Source organism: Triticum urartu, chromosome 5A, assembly GCF_056163025.1.
Source record: "Triticum urartu cultivar PI428250 chromosome 5A, HENAU_Tu73, whole genome shotgun sequence".
In the NCBI taxonomy this organism is placed as follows: domain Eukaryota; kingdom Viridiplantae; phylum Streptophyta; class Magnoliopsida; order Poales; family Poaceae; genus Triticum; species Triticum urartu.
The window spans coordinates 593,357,420-593,363,868 of NC_141877.1; positions in this window are offsets into that span (position 1 = coordinate 593,357,420).

Consider the following 6,449-nt stretch of genomic DNA (forward strand, 5'->3'; position numbering starts at 1 on the left):
TTTGAATTTATGCTACGTTCCCCAACAGTGGTATCAGAGCTAGGTCTATGCGTAGTTTCTATGCACGAGTAGAACACAAAGTAGTTGTGGGCATTGATTTTGTTCAATATGCTTGCCGTTACTAGTCTTATCTTGATTCAGTGGCATCGTGGGATGAAGCGGCCCGGACCAACCTTACACGTACACTTACGTGAGACCGGTTCCACCGACAAACATGCACTAGATGCATAAGGTGGCTGGCGGGTGTCTGTCTCTCCCACTTTAGTCGGATCGGATTCGATGAACAGGGTCCTTATGAAGGGTAAATAGCAATTGGCAAATCACGTTGTGGTTTTGCGTAGGTAAGAAACGTTCTTGCTAGAAACCCATAGCAGCCACGTAAAACATGCAAACAACAATTAGAGGACGTCTAACTTGTTTTTGCAGGGTATGCTATGTGATGTGATATGGCCAAAAGGATGTGATGAATGATATATGTAATGTATGAGATTGATCATGTTCTTGTAATAGATGATCATGGAGCCCCAAGATGGAGATCAAAGGAGCTACATGATATTGGCCATATCATGTCACTATTTGATTGCATATGATGTTTATCATGTTTATACATCTTATTTGCTTAGAACGACGGTAGTAAATAAGATGATCCCTCATTAAAATTTCAAGAAGTGTTCTCCCCTAACTGTGCACCGTTGCTACAGTTCGTCGTTTCGAAGCACGCCGTGATGATCGGGTGTGATAGATCCTTACGTTCACATACAACGGGTGTAAGACAGTTTTACACAGCAAAAACACTTAGGGTTAACTTGACGGGCCTAGCATGTACAGACATGGCCTCGGAACACAGAGACCGAAAGGTCGAGCATGAGTCGTATGGTAGATACGATCAACATGAAGATGTTCACCGATGATGACTAGTCCGTCTCACGTGATGATAGGACACGGCCTAGTTGACTCGGATCATGTAATCACTTAGATGACTAGAGGGATGTCTATCTGAGTGGGAGTTCATAAGATGAACTTAATTATCCTGAACATAGTCAAAAAGGATTTTGCAAATTATGTCGTAGCTCGCGTTTTCAGTTCTACCTTTTAGATATGTTCCTAGAGAAAAATTAGTTGAAAGTTGATAGTAGCAATTATGCGGACTAGGTCCGTAAACTGAGGATTGTCCTCATTGCTTCATAGAAGGCTTATGTCCTTAATGCACCGCTCAGTGTGCTGAACCTCGAACGTTGTCTGTGGATGTTGCGAACATCTGACATACACATTTTGATAACTACGTGATAGTTTAGTTAAACGGTTTAGAGTTGAGGCACCGAAGACGTTTTTGAAACGTCACGAAACATATGAGATGTTTTGAGGGCTGAAATTGGGATTTCAGGCTCGTGCCCACGTCAAGAGGTATAAGACCTCCGACGATTCTCTTAGCCTGCAAACTAAGGGAGAAAAGCTCAATTGTTGAGCTTGTGCTCAGATTGTCTGAATACAACAATCATTTGAATCGAGTGGGAGTTGATCTTCCAGATGAAATAGTGATAGTTCTCCGAAGTCATTACCACCAAGCTGCTAGAGCTTCGTGATGAACTATGATATATCAGGGACATATATGATGATCCTTGAGATATTCGCGATGTTTGACTCCGCGAAAGTAGAAATCAAAAGGGAGCATCAATCGTTGATGGTTAGTAAAACCACTAGTTTCAAGAAGGGCAAGGGCAAGAAGGGATACTTCATGAAACGGCAATTCGGCTGCTGCTCTAGTGAAGAAACCCAAGGTTGAACCCAAACCCGAGACTAAGTGCTTCTGTAATAAGGGGAACAACCACTGGAGCAGAATTACCCTAGATACTTGGTAGATTAGAAGGCTGGCAAGGTCGATAGAAGTATATTGGATATACATTATGTTAATGTGTACTTTACTAGTACTCCTAGTAGCACCAGGGTATTAGATACCGGTTCAGTTGCTAAGTGTTAGTAACTCGAAATAAAAGCTACGGAATAAACGGAGACTAGCTAAAGGTGAGCTGACGATATGTGTTGGAAGTGTTTCCAATGTTGATATGATCAAGCATCGCAAGCTCCCTCTACCATCAAGATTGGTATTAAAACCTAAATAATTGTTATTTGGTGTTTGCGTTGAGCATAGACATGATTGGATTATGTCTATCGCAATACGGTTATTCATTTAAGGAGAATAATGGTTACTCTGTTTATTTGAATAATACCTTCAATGGTCTTACACCTAAAATGAATGGTTTATTGAATCTCGATCGTAGTGATACACATGTTCATGCCAAAAGATAGTAATGATAGTACCACCTACTTGTGGCACTGCCACGTAAGTCATATCGGTATAAAACGCATGAGGAAGCTCCATGTTGATGGATCTTTGGACTCACTCATTTTTGAAAAGTTTGAGACATGCGAACCATGTCTATTGGTGTATATGCATGAAGAAACTCCATGCAAATGGACCGTTTGAACTCACTTGATTTTGAATCACTTGAGACATGCAAATCATACCACATGGGCAAGATGACTGAAAGCCTCGTTTTCAGTAAAATGGAACTAGAAAGCAACTTGCTGGAAGTAATACATTTTGATGTGTGCAGTCCAATGAGTGCTGAGGCATGTAGTGGATATCGTTATGTTCTTCACAGATGATTTGAGTAGATGTTGAGTATATTTACTTGATGAATCACGAGTCTGAATTATTGAAAGGTTCAAGTAATTTCAGTGTGAAGTTGGAAGATCGTCGTGATAAGAGGATAAAAATATCTATGATATGGTCATAGAGATGAATATCTGAATTACGAGTTTGGAACAGAATTAAGACATTGTGGAAATTGTTTCAAAACTAATACAGCCTGGAACACCATAGTGTGATGGTGTGTCCGAACATCATAACTGCACCCTATTGGATATGATGCATACCATGATGTCTCTTATCGAATTGCCACGATAGTTTATGGGTTAGGCATTAGAGACAACCGCATTCACTTTAAATAGGGCACCACGTAATTCCGATGATATGACACCGTATGAACTATGGTTTAGAGAAACCTAAGCTGTCATTTCTTAAAAAGTTTGGGACTGCGACGCTTATGTGAAAAAGTTTCAGGCTGATAAGCTCGAACCTAAAGCGGATAAATGCATCTTCATAGGACACCCGAAATAGTTGGGTATACCTCCTGTCTCAGATTCGAAAGCAATAAGGGATTGTTTCTAGAATCAGGTCCTTTCTCGAGGAAAAGTTTCTCTCGAAAGAATTGAGTGGGAGGATGGTGGGGACTTGATGAGGTTATTAAACCGTCTCTTCAACTAGTGTGTGGCAGGGCACAGGAAGTTGTTCCTGTGGCACCTACACCAATTGAAGTGGAAGCTTATGATATTGATCATGAGACTTCGGATCAAGTCACTACCAAACATCGTAGGATGACAAGGATGCATACTACTTCAGAGTGGTACATAATCCTGTCTTGGAAGTCATGTTGCTAGACAACAATGAACCTACGAGCTATGGAGAAGCGATGGTGGGCCTGGATTCCGATAAATGGCTTGAGGCCATATAATCCGAGAGAGGATCCATATATGAAAACAAAGTGTAGACTTTGGAAGAACTACTTGATGGTCGTAAGGCTGTTAGGTACATATGGATTTTAAAAGGAAGACGGACAATGATGGTAAGTATCACCGTTAAGAAAGCTCGACTTGTCGTTAAGATGTTTTCCGACAAGGTCAAGGAGTTGACTACGGTGAGACTTTCTCACTCGTACCGATGCTAAGAGTCTGTTGGAATTATATTAGCGATTACTGCATTATTTATGAAATCTTGCAGATAGGATGTCAAAAACATTGTTTCCTCGACGATTTTCTTGAGGAAAGGTTGTATGTGATAAAACCGAAAGGTTTTGACAATCCTGAAAAGATGCTAATAAGGATGCAAAGCTCCAGCAATCCTTCTGAGGACTGGAGTGAGCATCTCGGAGTTGGAATGTACACTTTGATGAGATGATCAAAGATTTTGGGTGTATACAAAGTTTATGAGAAACTGGTATTTCCAAAGAAGTGAGTGGGAGCACTATAGAATTTCTGATGAGTATATGTTTTAACATATTGTTGATCGGAAATGATGTAGAATTTCTGGAAAGCATATTGGGTTATTTGGAAAGTGTTTTTCAATGGAAAGCCTGGATTAAGCTACTTGAACATTGAGCATCAAGATCTATAAGGATAGATCAAAACGCTTAATGGTACTTTCAAATGAGCACATACCTTGACATGATCTTGAAGTGTTCAAGATGGATCAGTCAAAGAAGGAGTTCTTGCCTGAGTTGTAAGGTATGAAGTTAAGACTTAAAGCTCGACCATGGCAGAATAGAGATAAAGGACGAAGGTCGTCCCCTATGCTTAAGACATAGGCTCTACAGTATGCTATGCTGTATACCGCACCTGAAGTGTGCCTTGCCATGAGTCAGTCAAGGGGTACAAGAGTGATCCAAGAATGAAGCACAGTACAGCGGTCAAAGTTATCCTTAGTAATTAGCGGACTAAGGAATTTTTTTCTCGATTATGGAGGTGGTAAAAGAGTTCGTCGTAAAGGGTTACGTCGATGCAAGCTTAACACCTATCCGGATAGCTCTGAGTAGAGATACTAGATACGTATAATGGAGCAACAATTTAGAATAGCTCCAAGTAGAACAGTTATTTGGAATAGCTCCAAATAGAACGTGGTAGCTACATCTAGGAGATGACATAGAGATTTGTAAAGCACACACGGATTTGAAAGGTTCGGACCCGTTGACTAAAACCTCTCTCACAAGCAACATGATCAAACCTAAAACTCATTGAGTGTTAATCACATAGTGATGTGAACTAGACTACTGACTCTAGTAAACTCTTGGGTGTTAGTCACATGGCGATGTGACCTGTGAGTGCTAATCACATGGCGATGTGAACTAGATTATTGACTCTAGTGCAAGTGGGAGACTGTTGGAAATATGCCCTAGAGGCAATAATAAATTGGTTATTATTATATTTCCTTGTTCATGATAATCATTTATTATCCATGCTATAATTGTATTGATAGGAAACTCAGATACATGTGTGGATACATAGACAACACCATGTCCCTTGTAAGCCTCTAGTTGACTAGCTCGTTGATCAATAGATGGTTATGGTTTCCTAACCATGGACATTGGATGTCGTTGATAACGGGATCACATCATTAGGAGAATGATGTGATGGACAAGACCCAATCCTAAGCATAGCACTAGATCGTGTAGTTCGTATGCTATAGCTTTTCTAATGTCAAGTATCATTTCCTTAGACCATGAGATTGTGCAACTCCCGGATACCGTAGGAATGCTTTGGGTGTATCAAATGTCACAACGTAACTGGGTGACTATAAAGGTGCATTACAGGTATCTCCGAAAGTATCTGTTGGGTTGGCACGAATCAAGACTGGGATTTGTCACTCCGTGTAAGCGGAGAGGTATCTCTGGGCCCACTCGGTAGGACATCATCATATACGCAATGTGACCAAAGAGTTGATCACGGGATGATGTGTTACGGAACGAGTAAAGAGACTTGCCGGTAACGAGATTGAACAAGGTATAGGGATGCCGACGATCGAATCTCGGGCAAGTACAATACCGCTAGACAAAGGGAATTGTATACGGGATTGATTAAGTCCTTGACATCGTGGTTCATCCGATGAGATCATCGTGGAACATGTGGGAGCCAACATGGGTATCCAGATCCCGCTGTTGGTTATTGACCGGAAAACGTCTCGGTCATGTCTGCATGCTTCCCGAACCCGTAGGGTCTACACACTTAAGGTTCGGTGATGCTAGGGTTATAGAGATATTAGTATGCGGTAACCCGAAAGTTGTTCGGAGTCCTGGATGAGATCCCGGACGTCACGAGGAGTTCCGGAATGGTCCGGAGGTAAAGAATTATATATAGGAAGTGCTATTTCGGCCATCGGGACAAGTTTCGGGGTCATCGGTATTGTACCGGGACCACCGGAAGGGTCCCGGGGGTCCACCGGGTGGGGCCACCTGCCCCGGGGGGCCACATGGGCTGTAGGGGGTGTGCCTTGGCCTATATGGGCCAAGGGCACCAGCCCCAAGAGGCCCATGCGCCAAGAGAGAGAAAAAAGGGGAGAGTCCTAAAGGGGGAAGGCACCTCCGAGGTGCCTTGGGGAGGATGGACTCCTCCCCCCCTTGGCCGCACCCTTCCTTGGAGGAAGGGGCAAGGGCTGCGCCTCCCCCCTCTCCCTTGGCCCTATATATAGTGGGGAAAAGGAGGAGCAAACGAATCTAAGGCCTGGCGCCTCCCTTCCCCTCCCGTGACACATCTCCCTCCTCCCGCAGCGCTTCGCGAAGCCCTGTTGGAATCCTGCTACTTCCACCACGCCGTCGTGCTGCTGGATCTCCATCAAC